Source organism: Engystomops pustulosus, chromosome 3 (assembly GCF_040894005.1).
Source record: "Engystomops pustulosus chromosome 3, aEngPut4.maternal, whole genome shotgun sequence".
NCBI lineage: Eukaryota > Metazoa > Chordata > Amphibia > Anura > Leptodactylidae > Engystomops > Engystomops pustulosus.
In genome coordinates, this window is record NC_092413.1 from 121,614,150 (window position 1) to 121,640,676 (window position 26,527).

Consider the following 26,527-nt stretch of genomic DNA (forward strand, 5'->3'; position numbering starts at 1 on the left):
CATATACATACATTAGAAGCAGCTTGTGTGTGTGTATACACACACACTAATGTATTTTTTCACTTTCGTGTTCAGCACTTACCCCCAGTCCAAGGTTGTGACTCCTCATGCTCATTCCATCGTCTTACCAGCCCATAGGGTCATAGTGAACTACTTCATGATGAGTTCCCATAAAAAATAAGTGTATGTATATGGCTGGATTCTTTAAAAAAAAAAGCTGACTTTTAACATAAGCACAAATGATTTGCAGAGTACCTGTAAGAATATCAATAGCGATATGACCAAGAGATATTTAGCTTCAAGCTTGTAAATCAGGTTACAATTATGTTATGATTTAGAACACGTTATGAGTTTGTATCATATGAATCTCATTCTACCCTTTAAACTAAATGCCAAAAAGCTTTTGACCTTACTTGGCCTAGAGGATGGAATGAGTCAGAGAAGGCTGAGTACTGAATCCAGTCATTCTGTATGACACATATTCTTCAGCATAACGGAGCAGCCATCTTCTCTTTTCCAGCAATCAGTCTATGGCATACTATTGTATTCTGTATTAAAACATCATTCTTTAGTAGGTATAAAGTATTCATACAATTAAGTTATAGGTCTCATAAGTTATGTATCTCCATATGAAACTACTGGTGATGATTCATAAATACTATCTGACTAGGTCAGGCCATGCATTGAAATGCCTTTGTTGCATGTTCTGTCAAAATAAAATTAAGCCAGACACACCGCGAAATAGGGATTTGGATATGACTACCGTCATTTAAAACATTTTTTATGTTCTCATATAAAGTAGAAAACAGAAACCTGGGCACAATTATAACGTCTTGAAATAAGAAGCTCCTTTTTATTGAGAATATGAGCATAACCCTATTAGTGGAGAGTGCGAACAGTGTCCTATATGGTGGTGCACTAATTTCAAATAGTCAATATTTATCTTCAATCACAATGATAGAGGAACGAGAGTTTATCTGTGATAAACGTATATAGAGAAGTCTATGTTTACATGCATGATCCTCTATTCTATGGTCTGCTCCATTTTAGGAGCAAAACAGAAAAAATCACAATGATAGAGGAAAGAGAAAAACAGTTGGCAACTCCATTTTTTTTTTTTTTCTGGCAAAACCATTATTTCTTAAAACATTCTTTATACTTTATTTCACATCTTTAAAAATCTTTAGGTGTACAGGGAGAGAAAGGAGAAAGAGTAAGAGTGACGAATCGTTTTGGGCTGTCTAGTGCTTCATCTTGCCTATTGAGTAGGAAAGATGATCTATGAGTAACATAGGCGGCCCAAAACAAATGTTTTAAGAAAAAATGGTGAGTTGCCAACTGTTTCTCTTTCCTCTACCATTGTGATTTTTTTTTATGTTTTTCTCCTAAAATGGAGCAGACCATAGAATAGAGGATCATGCATGTAAACATAGACTTATCTAGATATGTTTAGCACTCTTTACACTCTTCTGTCTGCCTATTTGCTGCCTCCTGGTTGCCCTTTGACAAATTTGTGTGCCAAAATTGCATAGTAGATAAATGTTATTTATTGCTACAACTCTTTAACATTTAAAGGCCAAATTAATCTATGTGAACAAAGTATAGCTTTTATTTCTCAGCACTAGCGCATATTGTATTGGCCACTTCCAAGTCCTAATATTTGCCAACTGGTTGCAACATCACAGAAGTATATTCCTAAGTATTTCTATGTATGGTAGAGAGTGTGAAAGGGTGACGTAAACTTGCTCTACACTGCACAGATGTGACTGTCAATCACACCTTCCAAGAAACGAGTGACATTGCAATAGAAATTGTTGCCTATCATTTTCTCCTGTCATCCCAGTGCTGACGTCCCTGGTGTAATTTTATCTTGCTGCTCTCTTACTCTATGAATGTAGTTTAGTTCTCAGCCAAGATGTGGCTAGCTAACCTATTTCAACATGTTTCATTTTTAATGTGGTGGTTAGTATGTATTTTATAAGTGATATTGTTCTTTGGGAGAGATTGTGGCTAGCATTTTATTTTTACTGTGATTTACATATTTTGAGCGTAAATGTGCAAACAGGAAGAGGAATCATGATGGTGACAGTATGGCAATCGGTGGGGAAGACTATCATCTTTTTTTCTTTAGTCCCGACATTGAGACTGTAGTAATCTTATATGTGTTATCCGTAGCCTCCTTCTTCTTAAATTCCACTTTTAAAATTATGCTATTGAGGAAGAAGGGCTCTGGGGGCTTTATTGTCTTGGAGCACCCACTGCCTGCTGAATTTACAGCAGGCAGAGGGAGAATGAAATACCATGGGAGCAGGAGACCTGCTCCTGCCCAGCGTAACCGTCTGTAGAGCCAGATGACTAGAGAAGCCCCACCAGCCTCATTCCCATCATTTTAAAAGATTTTAGAAGGAAGGAGGCCATGGATAATGAATATAAGAAGATTACCACAGTAACGGTGCCTGGTTCTATGAGTAAGTGTTCCTGGTTTACCATGCTTGATTTTGGTGGTAGATTTCCTTTTAAAAGAGTGTTCTAGTTTTACGTTAATACATTTTAAGGGCATTATCCATTAGGTTTTTTAATATAATAGCCTATTCCTGGGATAAGTCATTAAAAATTACTGTGGTTGTGTAGGCCTTGCAAACTCAATTTTTATAGTACAGGCGGTCTCCAACTTAAGGACACACGACTTACAGACAACCCCTCGTTAAAGACGGACCCCTCTGTCCACTGTGACCTTTGGTGAACCTCTCTGGATACTTTACTTTACTCCCAGACTGCAATGATCATCTGTAAGGTGTCTGTTATGAAGCTTTATTGATAATCCTTGGTCCCATTACAGCAAAAAATTTGTAAACTTCAATTGTCATTGGGTAAAAAATTGCTTTTGTCTGGAACTACCATTATAAAATATACAGTTTCGACTTGCATACAAATTCAATATAAGAACCCATGGAACCTATCTTGTACGAAACCTGGGGACTGTCTGTACTCTGTTGTGCATAATACAGCTAGGGTGCAATTAGTCGCCAATAGATTTAATAACCCCAACAGCTATAATCACTTTCTAGTATACTTTTTTGTGCGCGAATGACAACATGTTTAAATGCATAAACTGAAACCTATGTACAGACTTGCCCTTGACTGAGAAGTGGATAGAATTGCCTCCAGTTTAGGCAGTGCTAAAAAGTTTTATAACACTAGAGTGAAACATTGCAGCAAACTACGAGTGTGATTTGCGCAGCTATTGCTGATTTATTTCACTCGGAGCATTGCCAAAATAGAATTCCATTATATACCGTATATACTCGAGTATAAGCCGACCCAAGTATAAGCCGAAGCCCCTAATTTTAACACAAAATACAGGGAAAGCCTATTGACTCGAGTATAAGCCGAGGGTGGGAAATGCATTGGTCACAGCCTCCCCAGTATATAGCCAGCCAGCCCCTGCCCCAGTGTATATAGCCAGCCAGCCCTGCCCCAGTGTATATAGCCAGCCAGCCCCTGCCCCAGTGTATATTGCCAGCCAGCCCCTGCCCCAGTGTATATAGCCAGCCAGCCCCTGCCCCAGTGTATATAGCCAGCCAGCCCCTGCCCCAGTGTATATAGCCAGCTAGCCCCTGCCCCAGTGTATATAGCCAGCTAGCCCCTGCCCCAGTGTATATAGCCAGCCTGCCCCTGCCCCAGTGTATATAGCCAGCCTGCCCCTGCCCCAGTGTATATAGCCAGCCTGCCCCTGCCCCAGTGTATATAGCCAGCCTGCCCCTGCCCCAGTGTATATAGCCAGCCTGCCCCTGCCCCAGTGTATATAGCCAGCCTGCCCCTGCCCCAGTGTATATAGCCAGCCTGCCCCTGCCCCAGTGTATATAGCCAGCCTGCCCCTGCCCCAGTGTTTATAGCCAGCCTGCCCCTGCCCCAGTGTATATAGCCTGCCTGCCCCTGCCCCAGTGTATATAGCCTGCCAGACCCTGCCCCAGTGTATATAGCCTGCCAGACCCTGCCTCAGTGTATATAGCCTGCCAGACCCTGCCTCAGTGTATATAGCCTGCCAGACCCTGCCTCAGTGTATATAGCCTGCCAGACCCTGCCCCAGTGTATATAGCCTGCTGCAGCTGGCGGACAGATCGCACAGAAGATATGCAGGGGTATTTATTTTTTTGCCTCGAGTATAAGCCGAGTTTGGGTTTTTCAGCACATTTTTTGTGCTGAAAAACTAGGCTTATACTCGAGTATATAAGGTACTTTCAATGCTGGAAACATCACTGTATGTATATAGCTTTGCTGTCTCTGGACTGTTTACTTCACAGAAAACAAATAGCTTACAAATGTTGAGGAATATTAACAAAAAGTATATTGTTGTTGCACTTTTTATTTACACAGGATAAAAGCATCAACCTGTGTTAAAGCATCGTGGGAAGATTTATCATACAGCAGTGCTTGTGTTTCTGTGTATGAAAAAAGTCCACCCCTCCAGCATCTACACAGGTTAAGGCTAATGATGTTTCCGGCGGGTGGCTGCATTGGCGGCCAAAACTACACAAGTTGCTAACTGTTTTGTGCATAAAACATGCCAGCGCATACCCCGCATTTTGCTCTTTTGAAGCCTACCATAAGATTAATGCTATGCCGAAGTGATTTATATAGTTAGAATAGTGAAAAAGCAGATGACTTCTGGCAAAATGGCTCAGGACTTCCACTCCTCCTCTGGCAGCTTTGCTATTGCAGATGAAGCGTCATCTCAAACTAGAGAAAGTAGAGGGGCACTATCATAGCAGATCTAAAGTTAAGATATTTTTCATTCAATTTCCTTTTATGTCTGAATAATAATAAAAATTATTACTATTATTTTCATTTATGTAGCGTACACGCAGCACTACACAGAGCTTGACAAATCAGTCCCTGTCCCCAATGGGGCTTGCAATCTAATCAACCTGCCAGTATGTTTTGGAGTGTGGGAGGACCCAGAGATAACCCAGGTAACATGGGGAGAACATACAAACTCTTCGCTGATGTTGACCTGGATGGGACTTGAACTCGGGACCCCAACGCTGAAAGGCTAACAACTGTAGTGCTAACCACTGAGCCACCATGCTGTCTGATTAAGAGGTTAGGGAGATGGTATGCCAAGATAGTATGACTACTTGGTACCTTCCCTCAGAACTAGCAGGTGGACTGTGGCATTTGTCTATGGATTATTTCTTAGGCTGACCAATGGATGGCAGGCCTCCAAACTCTTTCCTGATGTAATCATCACTTCAGTAGATGATTACATCGGAATGATCGATGACTAAGGATTTTCCTTTCATGAGGAAAATGAGGCATACACAAAAGGACCCAGCTTTCTGTATTTTAAAGTCGGTTACCTTACTTTTCTGCACATGAACAATGTTTGGGTTTTGGAAACCCTTTTAATTCATGGTATGAGACATAAGCCAACAGTATAACAAATGAAAAAACAAACTTCGCAGCCCCAATATGGGTCACTTTGGGTCTCCATACCCTGAATGCAACTTTATACTTATAAATAAACGTGCAGCACATGGACATATTAGATTAATTGTTGCTAATATCCAACAATGCTTAGGCAGTCATTTCATCAACCATAATCGCCCATTGTGCGGTTTTTCAAAGTCCATATATTCCAGTGTAAACTCCCGGACTTTGCAGGCTGAAATGAACATGCACTACTCCATTGAGCAGTACGCTGTCAAGCGCGCGTGACATTTCACGGCGTGGCCCCTTCAGACATGCTCAGTGACAATCCCACCACCAATATATATATACAGCAATCAATATGAACACCATTCTAAAAAACATCAATGCAAATATTAAAAACAATTGGCAGTTGGACATATCCGATATCGGCAAAAAGTGCATACTCTATGTGGGTAATTTAACTCTATTCCACGTCATCCATATATAACCCTCAGTAGAATATAGCACGGACCTCCTTTCTAAAATACATTTTTACAGAAGGACGCCAAAATTGCAATTTTCATTTATTCATTCACCATCTAGAGATGGTGTCTCTAGACGGAAGATCCATGAGACATGCGGCAGGCATTGTGCTACCTTCTGTGTCATTCTGTGTATAGCTTTAGTTATAGCTCTACCGTATTAACACTGGCTTAGATAATAATTACCACACTTTAGCATATATTCCATGAATCACCTTTGCAGTGCCCACAAATGTCATCAGGCCAGTTAGGTCTTAAAGATATAGATATTCTATAGATATTGTATTACATATGTACTATATTTAGTCATCTTATTTTATCCTCAACATAATGAAATAAGCTCCATGCTATAGGTTTCACTAATATCCCAGAGCCATGTTGCCCATCTCTTACAGTACTGGAGAGATACAAGTAGAACTATACCACATTGTCCCCACCCCCATATGTCTTTCAAGTACACAAATGTAGCATGATGAGAACGTGCCATGAATACTGATGTCCCTACAGACAGTCTGAGTGAATTTTTTTTTTTCTGTAGGCAGAATTTGAATCCTTTTCTTTTGTTAGTTAGCATGCAAGCATAAATCCCACTGTGAAGTGAAAGGAGGTACAGGTACATTAGCTGGAATGCTCAATCTTTTCAATTTTATTACATTATTTTGCTCAAAGGAGGATTCGTACTAAATCAAACAGTAGATTAAGCTGACAAATATGTGAAAAGAAAATGCTCATTCATTGCAGACTTTTTTCACACAGTTTTTTTGCTTTGCTATTTAACACCTATGCAATCTGTGATATTAAGAAGAAATTGAGTATTTTAGCTAATCTATATGTGCGGATTATTATGCAAAAGATGTGCGTTATATTCTGTACAATCCTTCATGGAATTGCCTTGAAATACGTAAGCATTGCCGTTATTGTATGTTAAAATTGCCACAGCCTGTTGTGTATTGGCTTCTGTTTTAATATGGATCCATATGATCTGTTTCTGAGCCCTATGATTGACCCCCTGTAGGGACAGGAAACTGAGGTTAAAACTCCACTACTAGCCTCAGTAGCCAGTGTTTTTTCTGTCAGTTCAACAGGGACTGAGGGAGTCTTCGCATCTCTGTCATGGGAGAGAGTAGGTGCAGTTTTTGGATTAGTGTATATACCAGGGGCTTCTCGTTCTCCAGTGTGTTCAGGGAGTGTAAGAGAAGGTATATGCTATTTATAAATTTTTACAGCCCACCACCTCCCCCTAGCCTTTATATAAAACAAAGTTTTGGACAACTTAATATCTGCAGTGATTTGCAACTTTTTTGGTGAAAGGTCACACAAAAGTTGCAAATTGTGGCACAACTAGTTCCTTAGTATTCCCTACGACAGGAAGAAATTTGCGGCATGTTTTTAGTCACTGTATCCAGAAGAGAATATTCCATACCTATGCAACCCATACACCTGTGAAAGATTAGTCTCTTTCCTGTCATTTTGTATGGTGTAGTTAGTGTAGAATCCAATAGATATACAGCATATATCCCCCCTGTTTATATTTTGAATGTAATCAAAGCAAAGATATATTCAATATTTCCATATGAAAAGATGTGAACAGTGATTTCTCACATCATTGAATTACACTGTATATTCTGCCATCTCCTGACCAATAAATATCAAGTATGACGGCTCCGGTTCACAGCCTAGGTCTCTGTCATGGTCGTTGACACTTGTCTGTTGCTACATATTGTATACAAATAAGTCAGCATTTAGTGGCAGATGTAGTTTGTAAAGCAATCACTCATTGTAAGTGTTACATGTAGACTTGGGATTTCGGAGCATTTTATTTTCAGTCTTTAAAGGAAACCTACCACTTGTAGTGGCAGATTCCCAACTGTAGACAGCATTGTACAGTGTAGGGAACTGTTTTAGCTGAGTGAGAGGCTTTTCATTAGGATCAGGGAGTAAGATTTCTCCTTATGCAGAGTTTGCCAATCAAGGCCACCTTGCAGACATGTGGAGCCATTTATGCTCCAATAGGGGATTCTAGGAATTATGCAAATACATTTTCCTAGATTGGACAATGAAAACCACGCCTCTTTTGCTACCTAAAAGAGGTGTGTTTTTTTTTCAGAATCCCCCAGTGGAGCATCAATGGCTTTAAATTTCCACACACCTGCAAGGCGACCTTAATTGGCAAACTCAGAGGCCCTTTTTTTCGTTTTACATTTCCATTTTTTTACTCCCCAAGTTCAAAATCTATAACTTTTATTATTTTCCATTTTAAAGAGCTGTATGAGGGCTTGTTTTCTGCCAAACAAATTGCACTTCATAGTGACTGTATTTAATATTCCATGCCTTGTACTGGGAAGTGGGGATTAAAATTCCAAATGCAGTAAAATGATGAAAAAATGCATTTGCATCATGTTCTTGTGGTCTTGGATTTTACAGCTTCCCCTAATGACATTTCTACTTTGTTCTTTGGGTCAGTGCAATCACTGGGATACCAAATTTGTAGGTTTTATGTTTTTTTATAAATTTACAAAAATTAAAACCACCTGTACAAAAAAATGATTCTTTTATTTTGCCATGTTCTGGCGCTAATAACTTTTTCATGGGGGGCAGGGCCTGGCTATGGAGAAATGTGGAAAAAACCTCTCTTAGCCAGGGCTTTTAGCTGTGATATCTTGCTCCATTCCGCCTTCCTAATTACTTGCTATAAAGTTGAAAGGGACAGGGGCGACTGCTGCCACACCGTTACGGCCACCATTGAGAGGCATCAGGAAATTGTGGGTGGCTCGGGCGCAGGCCCCCCTCCATGGAGGTATCCAACCTCATTGACCTCTCCCAGCCTGCAGTTCCGGCCCTTATACCGCCACTGGTGCCACTGAACTGCTCGCTGGGATATGAGCCGTTGGATGGACACAATGCATTGATTTCTTGGTCCTTTCCCTACAGATACTGCATGCCCCAGGGATATCATCTACAGGGTCCACAGGTATCCGCTTAAAGAATGAATAATGACTAGAGCCTGTGAAATGGGCATGATACGCTTCCAGGACTCAGCTGCTGCCAGATCTATCCCGCTTAACCATACACAAGTGTAGAGCCTTGAAACTTCTTCTTGGAGCCCTGCGAGATAGAAATGTTCCTTACTCCTGAGGCTTCCCATTTCGCCTCCAGGTACGACAAGATGGCCAAATTCGGCACCAGCCATATCCCTGGTATCCGAGACCGATAGGTGATTTTACATAGGACCCCTTGTTCGAAAGGAGCTTCTGAACTCTCTTGTCCATTGAATTTGTCAGTTTTTGGATGGTTTCTGCTTCAATTATTTTGCATGAGGACAGAATACCCTCCCAGAGCGTTTGCTTAGATGTGAACTGCCTCCTGCTATCATAGACGCTCCTCCTTTTGATGATGCTCCAGAGGTTCTCAATGGGGTTGAGGTCAGGGAAGCATGGGGGCCACACCATAAGTTTGTCCCCTTTTATGTCCATAGCAGGCAGAGATGCAGATGTGTTATTTGCAGCATAAGACTGTCCATTATCATGCATGAAAATGATCTTACTGCGGAATGCATGGTTCTTCTTCTTCAACCATGGCAGGAAGGGCTGTTTGAGAAACTCCACATACATTATGGAGTTCATCTTTACCTCTTCAGGGATCCTAAATGGGCCGACAATCTCACTTCCCATGATTCCAGCCCAAAACATGACTCCACTTCCTCTTTGTTGGCGCCGTAGCCGTGTTTGCATGTGGTGTCCCTCAACCAGCCATCCTCCACTCCATCCATCTGGACCATCAAGCGATGCACGGCACTCATCGGTGAACAAAACAGTTTTTAAGTCACTCTTTATGTATTGTTTGGCCCTCTGGAGCCGTTTCTGCTTGTTTGCAGTGGATGGAGGAGGTCAACAGGATGGCTTACGGACAGCTGCAATCCTCTGAAGGACCTGCATCTTGTTGTTTGGGGGACGTTGGAGGCACCAGCAGCTTCCAAAACTTTTCTGTTGCTATGACAAGGCATTTTTTTCAGCTACTCTTTTAACCTGACGTACTTTGCCTGTTGGAAAGAGTCCTACATTCACCATTAGCAGTAAGCACACGGGTGTGCTGTGAATTGGCTACATACTTCTTGATTGTGCAATCATCACAATGAAGTGTCTTGGCAATGTTGTCTTTAGGTCAAGGCATGACTACAATCTCCACAATTCGTTGCTTCTCAGCAGCCGACACATCCTTTTTACTTTCCCGTTTTGGTTGAAAATGTAGGCTGCTTAATAATGTGGCACATACTTCATAAGTAGTCTTGCCTTTAATTGGATACACCTGCCAAACTAATTAGCACAGGTGTCTGCAATTGCTTTCAGTGATATAAGGAGCCCTGACACACATCACCATCAATAAGTTTAACTGTCAAACAAAAAAAAACTTACCTTATCACTCTTAACCCCTTATCACCGACACTAGTTTTCAGCTCAATGACCAGACTTGATTTTTCAAATCTGCCCTGTGTCACGATAATTGGTTATAACTCCGGAACGCTTTAACATATCCAGGTGATTTTGGGACTGTTTTCTCCTGACACATTGTACTTCATGTTAGTTGTAAAATTTAAGTGATAAGTTTTGCGTTTCGTTCTGAAAAAAAGGGAAAATTTGGCAAAAGTTTGTAAAAATTCTTCATTTTCCAAGTTTGAAATGTTCTGGTTTCCAGACAGGAAGTAAAACTACCCAAAAAGCTTGATAATTAACATTTCTGGAACATCTGCTTTATGTTGGGATGATATTTTATGCGTCCTGTCATTTTTCTAGGATGTTATGAGGCGCAGAACTTTAGGTGCAATTTTCTCTAATTTTCATGAAAATCCCCAAAACTCACATTTTGAGGGACAACTCATCTTCCAAGTGACTTTGAAAGGCCTAAATAATAGTAAAACCCCATAAATTACCCCACTATAGAAACTTCACCCCTCAATGTATGTAAAACAACTTCTATTAAGTCTATTAACCCTTTAAGTGTTTCACATGGGTTAAAACAATATGGACCTGCGATTTAGAAATTATGGAATTTTTTTGGAAAATACATTCATTTAGGCCAAAACTGACAGTTTCAGAATAAATTAAATGCTGAAACACCCTGCAACGTTTGATGCCTAATTCCTCCCGAGTGTACTGATACCCCATATGTGGTGGTAAATTGCTGTACAGGCGCACGGCCCAGTATAGAATGAATGGAGGCGGCATTCACAGCAGATTTGCATTATCATGTTGTATGACCTATAAATTTATTTATTTTTTATTTTTTGGTAATGCAAACATATGAGGACTTATTTTTTACGGGATGAGATACAATGTATAGATTCATTTTGGGGGTAAAAAATAAAGCTTATTCATGAGATTTTATTAACTATTTCAAGGGGGACACAAACAAAATCATCAATTTTTATTTTGGATTTTTAGCATTTGTTTTTCCTCGCTCACCATAACCTAAAAATAATATTTTATCTTTGTTCTCTGGTTCACTACGATTGCTGTGATACCTCATTTATATAGTTTTTCTTATCTTTGCTCAATTTTCCTGAGCAAAACCAATATTGGAGAATATCGCATTGTTTTTACTATTGACAACTTTTCAGGGCCATAACTTCTGTATTTTTCTGTTGTCAGATCTGGTTGAGGGCTTATTTTTTGCGAAAAGAGTTGTTCTTTTCAGTCGTATCATATTAGGGAACGTAACTTTTTTTGATCACTTTTTAGAACACTTTTTGTGATGGTGTTTGATGAAAAATTGTATATTACGGGAAGTTTTTCAAGTTTTTTTTTTACGTCGTTCACCGGGCAGGTTCAATATTGATTTATATTTATTGTACAGATTGACACGGACGCGGTGATACCAAATATGTACCGTATATACTCGTGTATAAGTCGAGTTTTTCAGCACAAAAAATGTGCTGAAAAACGTCCCCTCGGCTTATACACGAGTCAATACAGCAGTCAGTCAATAATAATTACTTAAAAATAAACGTATATACTCACCCTCCGGTGGCCCCGATGCGCAGCGCTGCTCCCCCCATGTCCGCGCGGCTCGTCTTCAGGCTTCTGTGCCAGTCTTCTTTCTTCTGCTCGGCGCCGCCATTGTTTTTCTCCCGGGCGGCGCCTACCATGACGTCAGCAGCGGCGCGTCATACTAGGCGCCGGCCCGGGAGAGAGCAATGGCGGCGCCCCGCAGAAGAAAGAAGACTGCCACAGAAGCCTGAAGACGAGCCGCGCGGACATCGGGGGAGCAGCGCTGCGCATCTTGGCCACCGGAGGGTGAGTATATAACTTTTTTTTATTTTTTTATGCTGGAGTGGCTGTATACTACTGGGGGCAGGCTGGGCTGGGCTGTATACTACACTGGGAAGGCTGGGGTGCTGTATACTACTGGGGGCAAGCTGTATACTACTGGGGGCAAGCTGTATACTACTGGGGGCAGGCTGAAGTGGCTGTATACTACTGGGGACTGGCTGTATACTACTGGGGGCAAGCTTTCTACTACTGGGGGCAAGCTTTCTACTACTGGGGGCAAGCTTTCTACTACATGGGGCTAGCTGTATACTACATGGGGCTAGCTGTATACTACATGGGGCTAGCTGTATACTACATGGGGCTAGCTGTATACTACATGGGGCTGGCTGTATACTACTGGGGGCAGGCTGGCTGTATACTACTGGGGGCAGGCTGGCTGTATACTACTGGGGGCAGGCTGGCTGTATACTACTGGGGGCAGGCTGGCTGTATACTACTGGGGGCAGGCTGGCTGTATACTTCTGGGGGCAGGCTGGCTGTATACTACTGGGGGCAGGCTGGCTGTATACTACTGGGGGCAGGCTGTATACTAGTGGGGGCAAGCTGGGCAGGCTGTATACTAGTAAGGGCAAGCTGGGCAGGCTGTATACTAGTAAGGGCAAGCTGGGCAGGCTGTATACTAGTGGGGGCAAGCTGGGCTGGCTGTATACTACTGGGGGCAAGCTGGGCTGGGCTGTATACTACTGGGGGCAAGATGGGCTGGCTGTATACTACTGGGGGCAAGATGGGCTGGGCTGTATACTACTGGGGGCAGGCTGGCTATATACTGGTGGGGTCTGTGACCAGTGCATTTCCCACCCTCAGCTTATTAGGGGCCTCGGCTTATACTCGAGTATATACGGTATGTGTTTTTGTGTTTTATATACTTTATTTGCATTTTTCATGTGTAACTGGGGAGATTATGGGACTTTTATTTATTTAATTATATTATAAAATGATTTAATCTTTTTTTCACTTTTTTACATTTTCTACTTCTTGGCTTGAACAAGCGATCATCCGATCGCTTGTTCAAGCCTTTACACTGCAATACACTTGTATTGCAGTGTATAGTGTAAATAACTGAGAATGCTGCGCATGCTCAGTTACATACAGCCGGGTCCTGCCAGGAAGGCAGAACCCGGCGGGGACAGCAGCCAGAAGCCTCGGGTCACTCGTCGGAACCCGGGGCTGCGGCAGGAGGGATCGGATTCCCCCCGGTAAGCACACCGGGGGGGGGGGGGAAAGATCCACGGAGGACACACTTGCACACCACGGTCATGTTTGACCGCAGCGTGTAAGGGGTTAAACACCCAGGATCGGAGTTTTTCCGATTATGGGTGTTAGTGCTGGGTCTAGGCTGTAAGATCACAGCCCGACACTGGCACTTGCAGGACCCGATGTCCCGAAATCTTCTTCTGACGCTCCGCCGTAGAAAGGCGTACGCGTCAGAAGAAGTACCCTTAATGACCACCGTAAAATGACGATTTTACACTTTTTTGCGTAATAATTTGGAACACAGTGTAATATACACTCACCGGCCACTTTATTAGGTACACCATGCTAGTAACGGGTTGGACCCCCTTTTGCCTTCAGAACTGCCTCAATTCTTCGTGGCATAGATTCAACAAGGTGCTGGAAGCATTCCTCAGAGATTTTGGTCCATATTGACATGATGGCATCACACAGTTGCCGCAGATTTGTCGGCTGCACATCCATGATGCGAATCTCCCGTTCCACCACATCCCAAAGATGCTCTATTGGATTGAGATCTGGTGACTGTGGAGGCCATTTGAGTACAGTGAGCTCATTGTCATGTTCAAGAAACCAGTCTGAGATGATTCCAGCTTTATGACATGGCGCATTATCCTGCTGAAAGTAGCCATCAGATGTTGGGTACATTGTGGTCATAAAGGGATGGACATGATCAGCAACAATACTCAGGTAGGCTGTGGCGTTGCAATGATGTTCAATTGGTGCCAAGGGGCCCAAAGAGTGCCAAGAAAATATTCCCCACACAATGACACCACCACCACCAGCCTGAACCGTTGATACAAGGCAGGATGGATCCATGCTTTCATGTTGTTGACGCCAAATTCTGACCCTACCATCCGAATGTCGCAGCAGAAACTGAGACTCATCAGACCAGGCAACGTTTTTCCAATCTTCTACTGTCCAATTTCGATGAGCTTGTGCAAATTGTAGCCACAGTTTCCTGTTCTTAGCTGAAAGGAGTGGCACCTGGTGTGGTCTTCTGCTGCTGTAGCCCATCTACCTCAAAGTTCGATGTACTGTGCGTTCAGAGATGCTCTTCTGCCTACCTTTGTTGTAACGGGTAGCGATTTGAGTCACTGTTGCCTTTCTATCAGCTCAAACCAGTCTGCCCATTCTCCTCTGACCTCTGGCATCAACAAGGCATTTCCGCCCACAGAACTGCCGCTTACTGGATGTTTTTTCTTTTTCGGACCATTCTCTGTTAACCTTAGAGATGCATGTGCGTGAAAATCCCAGTAGATCAGCAGTTTCTGAAATACTCAGACCAGCCCTTCTAGCACCAACAACCATGCCACGTTCAAAGGCACTCAAATCACCTTTCTTCCCCATACTGATGCTCGGTTTGAACTGCAGGAGATTGTCTTGACCACGTCTACATGCCTAAATGCACTGAGTTGCCGCCATGTGATTGGCTGATTAGAAATTAACTGTTAACGAGCAGTTGGACAGGTGTACCTAATAAAGTGGCCGGTGAGTGTATATATACAATATATTCTAACACTACAGCAGCTCCTGGATATATCCTGGAGCAGAACTCACATCCAGTACCTGACCATATACATGTACATATAGAGAATCATGCACAATAGCATCTTTATATCTACTCCTCCAATACACATGCATAGTTTCATAGTTTATACGGTTGAAAAAAAGACACTTGTCCATCAAGTTCAACCAAGGAAGGGTAGGGATTGGATGAGGAAGGGATTTAGGCATGGCACAGATCCACCTGTGAATTGGAAATATGACTACAGGTTGTAAATGTAGTTACACTAATATATACACACTCACTGCAGACACTCAGTTGCAGTGGCGGAACAACCGCCGTAGCAGCCGTAGCAAGTGCTACGGGGCCGGGCGCCGGGGGCCCGCGATGGATGGGGAAAGAATACTTAATTAAGTTGCTTCCTGCCTCTGGCAGGAAGCCAGAACGCTGATTTAATGCGCGGCAGAATTATACTATGTTAATTATATGCCTCCGGGTCCGTCCCACTACCTCCCCTGACTACATGCCTCATACCAGGTGGACGGAAAGGTAGTGGGATGGACCCAGGAGTGCACAACATTGGCAAAGTATGATTCCCGCTGGTCCCTGAACTCCCATGAGAAGCTCGGCTGGATTCTCCTCACGTGCAGCCCAGCCTGAATGCTGCCTGGTCCGGCCCGAATGCTGCCTGGTCCGGACCGCCCCGCGTGTGCCTCATATGCTGCCTGGTTCTGCCCGCGCGTCTCACAGGCCTGTCAATCCCCGACCGAGTGACATCCGAGCTGAGCTGAAGGTGGGTGAGTAAAATTACTATATGTGTAAATGCATGCATGTGTTTGTGTTGTATATATGCTGTATATCTGTGTGTATGTTGTGTATATATGCCGTATAACTGTGTGTATGCTGTATATCTGTGTGTATGTTGTTTGTGTATATATGCTGTATAACTGTGTGTATGCTGTATATCTGTGTGTATGTTGTGTGTGTATGCTGTATATCTGTGTGTATGTTGTGTGTGTATGCTGTATATCTGTGTGTATGTTGTGTGTATATATGCTGTATAACTGTGTGTGTATGTTGTGTATATATGCTGTATAACTGTGTGTATGCTGTATATCTGTGTGTATGTTGTGTATATATGCCGTATAACTGTGTGTATGCTGTATATCTGTGTGTATGTTGTGTGTGTGTATATATGCTGTATAACTGTGTGTATGTTTTGTGTGTGTGTATATATGCTGTATAACTGTGTGTATGTTGTGTGTGTGTGTATATATGCTGTATAACTGTGTGTATGTTGTGTGTGTATGCTGTATATCTGTGTGTATGTTGTGTGTGTATGCTGTATATCTGTGTGTATGTTGTGTGTGTATGCTGTATATCTGTGTGTATGTTGTGTGTATATATGCTGTATATCTGTGTGTATGTTGTGTGTATATATGCTGTATAACTGTGTGTGTATGTTGTGTATATATGCTGTATAACTGTGTGTATGCTGTATATCTGTGTGTATGTTGTGTATATATGCTGTATATCTGTGTGTATGTTGTGTATATATGCTGTATATCTGTGTGTATGTTGTGTATATATATTCTGTATGTTGTGTGTATATATGCTGTATATCTGTGTGTATGTTGTGTGTATATATGCTGTATAACTGTCTGTATGCTGTATATCTGTGTGTATGTTGTGTGTATATATGCTGTATAACTGTGTGTATGTTGTCTATACTGGATGTGTGTGTATATATGCTGTATAACTGTGTGTATGTTGTCTATACTGGATGTGTGTGTATATATGCTGTATATACTGGATGTGTTTGTATATATGCTGTATATACTGGATGTGTTTGTATATATGCTGTATATACTGGATGTGTTTGTATATATGCTGTATATACTGGATGTGTGTGTATATATGCTGTATATACTGGATGTGTGTGCATATATGCTGCATATCGATGTATATACTGGATGTGTGTATATATGCTGTATATCTGTGTATATGCTGTATACTGGATGTGTTTGATGTGTATATACTAATACACGTGTCTACGCAATCATACATTTATACACACATGAGTGTAAAAATGATTGTTTGTGTAAATGTGTGTGTAGGGGCCCCATTTACAGTCTGCTATGGGGCCCTGCCTCTGCTAGTTACGCCCCTGCGCAGTTGTGTGTATGTGGTAAAACATATAACCCTTGGAATATCTATAGGTACACGTATAAAGTCTACTGTCTTATAATTACTCTTATAAAGTTATATACACACAATATAACCTGGTTCCTTGGGGTGAGTGCTTCTCCAGGAAGTGTCAGGAATCAAAGAGGAAGAGAGGTTGTGGTTGGGAAAGAGGTAGTCCCCTCAGGGGAATTAGCCCTTTTAACAATGAACGTGGATTCATTACCAAAAAGATCAAGATATTTGGTGTCCAATATACTCTGCGCAGCAAGAATGCAGATAGCTCAACGATGGAAAGAAGTACAAGGTCCCTCCTTAAAAGCTACAATAGCAAAAATAAATAAATTTTATCAATACGAACGTTGGATAGCCATAGAGAAACAAAAATTTCCAATCTTTATGGAGAGATGGGAACCGTGGAGTTCCAACCCAGATTTATTTAGGGGTCATGACATATAGGGAAATTTCTGATACAAGAATAAATAATGCTCTTTTTTTCTCTCTCTTCCTTTATTTTCTCTTTTTTTTTTCTCTCTTTTCTTTTACCCTTTCCTCTTACCAATCCCTTTGGGGGTATATTCTTTTTTTGGTTTATAGAGGTAAGACACTGATAATGAAATGCTATCATGGATACTCTATAATTGTAAATGTACATATATGTTAAGAAATAGGATATGGAAATGTTTTAATATTCATATATGTTGAGTGTTGACATGATGTTTATCTATTTGCCATGTACAAGGCTACTGCTGTTTTTGTTTTTGCTATGTTTTGCTAATTATTAAAATTTTTTTAAAAAAAAAGGAATCAAAGAGGAAGATTTCTGGTTTTACCAACCTAAATATCCCTGTGGGCAACCCTTATCCACCCCCAATAACTCCATCCCAAGACCACTCAGGATAGACCCCAGTGTGTGCAGATGGAGAATCTTACATCTGGTTCGTGAAGGCTTCCTCCTGCTGAAGCCCTTTATTATACTAATGACCAAATGGCCTCTGTACACACTAACATCTCACTACAGAATATCAGTGACTGCTGTCAGTATATACTATATCCATTTTATCCAAACTTTCTCCTACGTACATGTTGGCCTAGCTGCTGACCTAGCTGGCAGTAGTACTGACTACTTGTCCCATGCTAGCCTCACACACAACTGCTTCCCTGAGATTTCTTTGTCCTCCTCTCACAGACCAGACGGAGTGATCTGTGAGGAAGTAAATCTAACACTAATTTGCTAGCACTTGGCTGGCAACCAAGTCGGCCAACTAGGTACTAGGGGGGAGGGGTAATCAGACACTCTCACTGATAGAGGCAATAAGTCCCTGTCACAGCTTTAGAGACAGGCCGTCGTGTGGCGTGGTGGCACCACTGTGCAACTCTCCCAGAGACGGCTTACATATTGCTAGTGGGTGCCCCCTTATGACTATAGTGGTTGGAGCCCCTGGCGTGTGCAACTGGAGCCCTTCCTATAGTCCGGCCCTGGGTGCTTGTCTTCATGTGAACTAATGAAAAAATGTTTTTTCTAAGATCCCATGTCCAATAGAAGGCAAATGTCACACTTGACTGTTGGATCTAAAGCTAACACAAAATTAGAGATGAAAAGTTGAAAACTCTTGTACAGCCCATACACAGTTGCTGCTTTTCATGAAATGACAAGGTTGCTTAGGGTTGTTGGCCAAAGGGAACAGTTGTATGACACTTACGACAACAATTTACTTCACTGTAAATCACCCGTCTTAACATGCCAGATGCCATTTTTGAATGGCTGTAGAGTTAAAACAAGATCCATGATTTTCTCTGTTCATCTTAAATTTAATTTTACTTCAAGATTCTTACATAGATGAAATGATTCATGTTGTCATTATGATAGCTTGTCATTTGATCACTTGCAGCTAAACTGTTAGTAGAATTGTGTGGCATACGTGTTATGAAATTAATACCCTTTTGTGAATCCCAGTCTTCATTCACAAAATGTGTGTTTTTAGCTTTTAACTACCACATGTCACCCCAACAAGAAATCTTAGATTTTGCTGCACAATTTAAAAGGTTGTCCAGCTTTAAGGATGAGGTACGGATTATAAGAGTTATTATAATATATAATCCCCACTGTTTAAAGAGGACCTGTCACCAGAATTTTAGCCCTCAATGTGTTAAGTCCTCCCCATATCACCTAAAATTATCTGCACTGTACCTTCATTACTGCCGTTTCCCTGATATTCAAATGAATAGACATGGGTCACGTTTTCTCCCAGGCTGCCAGTGAACCACACCTCCTTCTGACAGTTCTGGGTCTATTTAAATATCGCCCAAGTAGACAGGAAGTACCAGATTTCTGTCCCTCCAGTGGTAGGAGGAACCAACATAGTCAAAGGCAGGAAACAATCAGGGAACATTTTTACTGGTGGAAGGAGGTAGACTTAAACTGGGAAGTTAGTTCAGCACTTTTCAACAAAACCACAATGGGTGGAAGCGAGGTTTATTGTGCCTTTTCTCCACTAACATTTGTGCGGTAAACATTTAACAGCTTCGGTTCATGAGACCATAGCGTTTTTTTTTGGTCTTTTTTCTTTTCTTTCTTTTTTTTTTTTTTAATAGTTCTTTTTTAAGGCTTTGGGCTAAAAAAAAAATGGATAGCATATGGAAATCAAAAACCCCTATCTGAAAGAGCCCCAAATTATACATTTTATCTTAACATTACCAGGACAACCATTACAAGACACTGGTTGACTGTTACTGAGTGTATGTGTGTGTAAACCCATACAAGACCAGGTTAAGCCCATGTAAACACAGCAACCGTACCCTAAACATTCAGGGAAGCCTTTTATTTTTTAAAGTTCTGGTGTTGGTGCTACCCTAATAGGTTCTGATAAAATTCCTAACGTATGGGTTAGCTGTTGCCATAGACACACAAGTTAGCAGCATGAAATCTCCCTACCAGTCTGACTAGATCTTGACAAGGCATATGTAAATTTAAAAAAATAGATTACCGTAAATTATTTGCGCTCTGCAAGTGAATTGTATTAATTCTAAAGGACTGTGTTCTTTTAGTGCTCAGCCTGCTGTAAAATGGTCCTATGCTGCATTGGTAGTGTAAGGAACTCTTTAATGTCGTTCATCAGTATGCAGTGCACGTAAGGCACTCTTCTACTTAAAGTGCTGTTCATTTTTGTGTCAGCAGCTTTTTCCCAGTTACTTACATCTGCTCTAGGGTCTGTTACATCTAGTGAAAATGTGTCTTTATACTGGGATGACCAATCTACTGTGACTCTGATTTAATTGATAGCATGTCAAGTCATGCCCAAGAGGCAGGCTAAGAAGGACTGGTGTCTGTTTTGTTTTCAGGCAGTTTGTAGCCCAAATCTTTTTTAAATCAACCATACTACAATGAGCTGAGACGCTTCTATAAAATGCAGCTTCTTTTTTGTCTATTTAGAGTAACAATTGCTGTAATTGAAAAATAGGAATGAGTCAGGAAGTCTGGGGTTATCCAGCTCTGATTGTTGCCTATTATTTCCCTATGCTTTTTCCAATGTACTACTAGATTCACACCATTCAAGATGTCATGAGATGGTTGCCCAAGGACTAAATAAGTTGACCACAGTCTTCCAGTAATTAATTGTATAGCAGAAATTGGATATTCACTGTTATTTGTGAGTTGAGAGAATGACTGATTCTTTACTGCAAAGAGTATAACCATATAAAACACATTTGTATTAATGTTGGTCTGAATGCTGAACCTCCTCTAGCAAATAAAGCCTGATACTGAATATATTGCTAAGAAAATATGGGAAAACCCCATCTCTAAAGTTGACAAGGCTTCTTTATCATAAGAACTGTGAATTTATGGACTAGCCTGCCTAACATGATGGTGAGAGCAAAGCCAAAAGAAGGCTTCAACATGAACGAAGATGCCTTATAACAGCAAAATAACATTGATACTTTTATATAGATTTTTGATAATTTTATAGATTTGTGTTGCCCCACCTCTCTTCCCCTCAGCCCGGGCCCTTGCCTTCTTTGGTTGACTTTTATTAAAGTATTTCTATTTTCCACTGTTAAGCCATGAAAAATAATTATTAAAAATTCTTTATATACCGCCATCATATTCCACTGCACTTTACAAATGCTGGGGTACATACAAAATAAATTACAGAGCAATAACATAGTCATATGATACAATAGGAGTGAGGGCCTTGCTTGCCATCTATCTATGAGGAAGAATAGGGGGAGAGAATGAGAGGAATATCTTCTATGAGGAGGAATGGATGACACCGGAGGTATAATGTCTTGTACCATGATCCAACACATAATAATGCTGCTTGAACCAGACATCAGACACCACCTTTATATACAGGGTCCAAGGTAAAGAGGACTGCAGAATAGCCTGTAGATGAACCTCCTGTAGCCTGTACAGGAGGAGTACATGGGGTTGGTTTGTGAAAAGAGGGTGGAAGTTACATAAACAATGGTAAGTATTAATCTGATTAGGTCTGGGTATGGCATTCCAGAGAATTGGTGCAGCTTAAGAAAAGTCATGTAGCTGTGAGTAGGAGGTTTGAATTAAAAAGCAATAACTGGCAGATGGAAGAGCATGGATTAGGAAATAGACTGGTGATGGAGGAGAGCTTTGTGAATTATGGGCCACAAATGAATCAAGCAATTACAGTTTCAGGGGTTTTGATTGTGAGAAATTGATTGATCCTGGAAATATTTTTAAGATGCATCCGGCAAAGAGAAATGTACAGTGCAAGGGAGGGGTCAGAGTCCAGAACAAAAATAATGCTTATAAATATCTTGCACCAGAGATCAATATACCGTAATATCCTCTTCTTACCAATTTTTATTGATATTGGAAATAAACCGGTATCTTTTTTTTTTTTTTTTTTTTTTAAATATAACAACTATATATCTATTTGTATACCTGAGTGCAAGAAAAGTTAATTGTGGTGCAAGATGCATCTGTTTTCTTCTCGTATCCTAACATGCACAGATGATATTGAATACTAGATTACATAACACTGTCGTATAGCCTTGCTTGTTTGTACACATGTATGATGGACGTGTGAGTGTAAAATTTTGTTACATGAAAAGTGTTATTTATTACTGACATAAATTATAATTTGGGAGGGGGGATGTCACGGCATATTAACAGATTATTGGATCTCACTTATATGGTAAATCTATGCCACCTAATTTAAAGGACATCTACCACCAGGATCAAGGATTGTAAACCAAGCACACTGACACACTGCTCCCTCTGAGAGGATCTGCTCTTCTTTTAGCCTCTTATACCATGTTTTTTTTAAAGGCTTTTAAAATTATGCAAATGAGCCAGAGGGGCACCAGGCTCCATAGGTATTAATGGAACCTGGAGCCCCTCAGGCAGCGATCCTTTCACCCCTTGGCACATCACTCTCAGTACGGCTCAGTGCACCCGGTGAATCGCGTGTCACCATGTCACATGACATGGTGATGTCGCAATAGGACTTGGATAACGGAGGCAGGAGAACCACCTATTGACGGCACCCCTCCAATTGGATCAGTCCCGCTCACGTTTGCTGAGGTCCGCCAGTAAAGTCTGGCCAAAATTATGTTTTATCTCCTTCCTCCTCCCTCCAGTGGCCCCATTTTGGTTTGGTTTGGTATCCCTGGAGAGAGGAGCTGAGCATTACTGTTACACCAAAATCACTATTACCGTATTTTTCGGACTATAAGGCGCACAAAAAATCCTTTGATTTTCTCAGAAATCAAAGGTGCGTTTTATAGTCCAGTGACCCTTATATATGAACCATAATTACAGACAACAGCTGCCTTGAACTGTGCACAGGTCTGCCACCTGCTGGTCATTCATCCTTACAATGAGGCGTGCCTTATAATCCAGTGCGCCTTATATACGAACCTAGACATTTTAGCAGGCATTTTTTGATGGTGCGCCTTATAGTCCGAAAAATACTGTACACTGTCTGATCCCTACCTGTTCCCTCCTACCCTCTGTATATTCCTTGTGTGATCACTTTGGGTGATCACACTTATCCTCCGTTTTTCCCATCTCCTGTCTGCCCCTTCTGAACCCAAACTTTTCACTGTGCTGTGTTAGCTTTGTTCTGCACTGGATGCTCTTTTTAGTGTGCTGTATGAATAGCGCTGCACTGTATTTTTAGCGGTAGTTAGGTAGTCTTAGGGCAAATCCGTGTGGAAATCAAGGAGATGGTACAAGGAGCTGGCAGTGCCCATTATTCAGATAGCAGCACTGCATGTTATATCGATGTGCAGGTCAGAAGTGAAATTTCCTGGAATTTCAAGTGGTGGTTATTGCGTATTTTCTTTTTGGAGACCAGGAAGGGGGGTGGATCTGGAAGCGAGGCCACAACACATATTGTATTAGGCCAGCCCTTTCCAGGAGAAGTTCCCCAAACTACCAAGAATGGAAGGACCCAAAAAAGTTGCAGGGTGTGCTCTAAAAAAGGCATTATGAAGGATACCATTTACCATTGTTAAACATGCTCAGAAAAACCAGGACTGTGTCTGAAAGATTGCTTCCGTTTTTATCACACACCCTGATGTACTATGTGCAGCTTATATATCATGCCGCATGCCGCACCTTCTCTTCTAAGCCCTGCTGTGTGCTTAGCCTGTGGATTACTGCCCTATATGGGGAATTGCCGTGCCCAGGAGAACACGCATCATGATTTTTGGCTTGTTAGTCTCCCCTGGCAGGAGCTGGGCACAATATGACATAATGGATATTTTTTTTACTATGCACTATCCATTATGCATTTTATTTGGAGTCCACCAATGGGGTTAAAATGCTAACTATACCCCTAGATTCGTTCATGGAGCGTTGTAGTTTGCAGAATAGGCTCAGTTCTTGGGGTTTTCTACTGTACTGGTCCCTATTGGCATCTACAAATGCTTCATGATGCCAAAAAAAAGAATGTAAAATGTCTGTGCTCCAAATGCCAGTTATTCCCTTTTGAGCCCTGTCATGCCTCCATCCTGCAGATTATTGCCACATATGGGATATTGCCACACCCGGAATTGGCCGCAGTAATATTTTTGGGGAGTTTGTCCCAGTGGCATGAGTTGGGCTGATTTCATTTGTCACTTCAATGGCTCATTTGAGAAAACAATGCAATTTTTTCTCTGTACCATTCACTTTGTATTACATTTGAGCCAGCATTTTAGGGGTTAAACCCTAGATACATTCTTTGTGGGGTGCCCTTTCCAAAATGGGGCCACTTCTTGCAGGTTTCTATTGTAGTGGTACCTCAGGGGCTCCACAACACCAGTCTAGTGAAAACGGAGCTTCAAAAGCTAAATTCCACTCCTTTCCTCCTGAGCCCTGCCGTGTGCTTATCCTGTAGATTATTACCACATCTGGGTTATTGCCCTAACCGGGATAACCTGCAGAATTAATTTTGACGTGTTTATCCCCAGTGGCACGAACTGGCAAAATACATATGTCACTACAATGACATATTTGATAAATAGCAATGCAATTTTTACTCTTCACCATTCACTTTGTATTACATTTTGACCAGCATGACAACCCCAGATAAATTCTTATGAGGGTTGTAGTTTCTGAAATGGTGTCAATTCTCTAGGGTTTCTAGTGTACTGGTACCTCTAAGGCAGGAGAGTAACTAAGAGAGGCTGGGCAGATTATTGCATGGGGTCCCCTGTCCTCTTAAAAAAAAAATATACACATATTTTTACTCACACGTTTATACAATCGCACACATTCATACACAGAGATGTACTGTTTGGGCGGGCCCCTGTAAGCAGAGAGGGAAGGGCCCCAGAGAATGGCAACAGTAAACTTTGGTTCCGCTGTCATCCCAGGCCCCTGGGCAATGCTGGCCCCGTACCTGCCACTACAGCTGTTGTTACGCTGCTCTAGGGTTCTGCGAACACGACATGGCGGTCCAAATCCAAACTTGTAAAATTGGAACTCACAAGCTAAACTTTTGCTCCTTCCCTTCTCAGCTCTGCTGTGTGCCCAGCCTGTCGATTATTGTCACATGTGGGGTATTTTCGTATGCGACACAATCCACAGATTGATATTTGGGGTGTTTGTCTTGGCTAAAGTGGCATGAGTTGGGCACAATATATTTTGCACTAAAATGGCATATTTGAGAAAAAATTGCAATTTTTACTCTGCACCATTTACTTTGTATTACATTTTGACCAGCATGTTGGGGGTTAAAATGCTCACCACAACCCCAGATAAATTCTTTGAGGGGTATAGTTTCCAAAATGGTGTCATTTCTCATGGGGCCAAATGTATCACTCGTTTTTTCTGTTGTTTTTGCGCCTTTTCATTCAGGCGCACCGTTTTTGTGCCATTTTTGCGATTAAATGCCAAACTAGCCGCGCAGCAAAAATAACCAGCTTTCCCTCATCTATCTTACCAATCCAGATGTTTTGCTGCGCCTAATGATCTTCATCACTTGCAATGTTTTCATTTGGGCGCAAAAACACTCCAGCCCGAAGGTGGCGTTAACTGAGAAGAAAGCACTGAGCCCCTTTGCAGAACAGCTCATTTCTAGCAGCAAAGCTCAGCCAGACACTAGAATATATAATAGATACATTAGATACACTGCAGACAGGAGCTGCAGACTCTATTTACAGTTCATCACCTTCTATTTACAAAACATTCTGCAAAACGCTGAGCTCAAAGCAAGAGAGCTAAGAAGTTTGCAGAATGTTGCAGATACGACATACAAGTGTCCCCCATGTAATTCTGCACAGAATCCCCCTCAGACACCAGTGTTTCTGAGGGGGATACTGTGCAGAATTACAAGGGTATAGCAGGAGATTAGCACTGGGGGATCCCCTCCAGGAGAAGCCACTGCTGAGGAGGTCACTGGGTGCAGGGTGTCACACACCTGGATGCTGCTGTGAGTGTTATCTTCATTCTGGGATGTGGGAGAAGCAGAGAGGAGCTTGTAGCAGGATCACATGTAAGTGCCTGAATCTAACATTGCGCCTAAACTGCGCCAAAATTGCGCCTAAACTGGTTTAAAGTAAAGTGATTAATAAGAGGCAAAAAATATACCTATCACAGATGGTTGTAGCTTGTGATAATTCTGGCAAAACAGTGCACCAGAATTTAGGCTCAACTACTACACTTAGGCGCACAAAAGTGATAAATGTGGCCCATGGTTTTCTATTGTACTGATCTGAATATGAGATGTTGGGTTCATAAAATGGTGTTACTTGTGGGGGTCTATAATTTTTAAAATTTAGCGTTTTTCAAATCTCTTAAAAATGTAAGACCTTACTACTAAAACTGTAAATCTTTCCCTAAAAAAGGAAACCTAAAG

At 41.6% G+C, this 26,527-nt stretch overlaps 1 protein-coding gene across 3 annotated transcripts in view; it reads left to right on the forward strand.

The window, feature by feature from the left end:
• The window catches only part of BACH2 (BTB domain and CNC homolog 2), a 204,919-nt gene that overhangs the window by 80,625 nt on the left and 97,767 nt on the right, over window positions 1–26,527 (forward strand). The window lies entirely within an intron of this gene.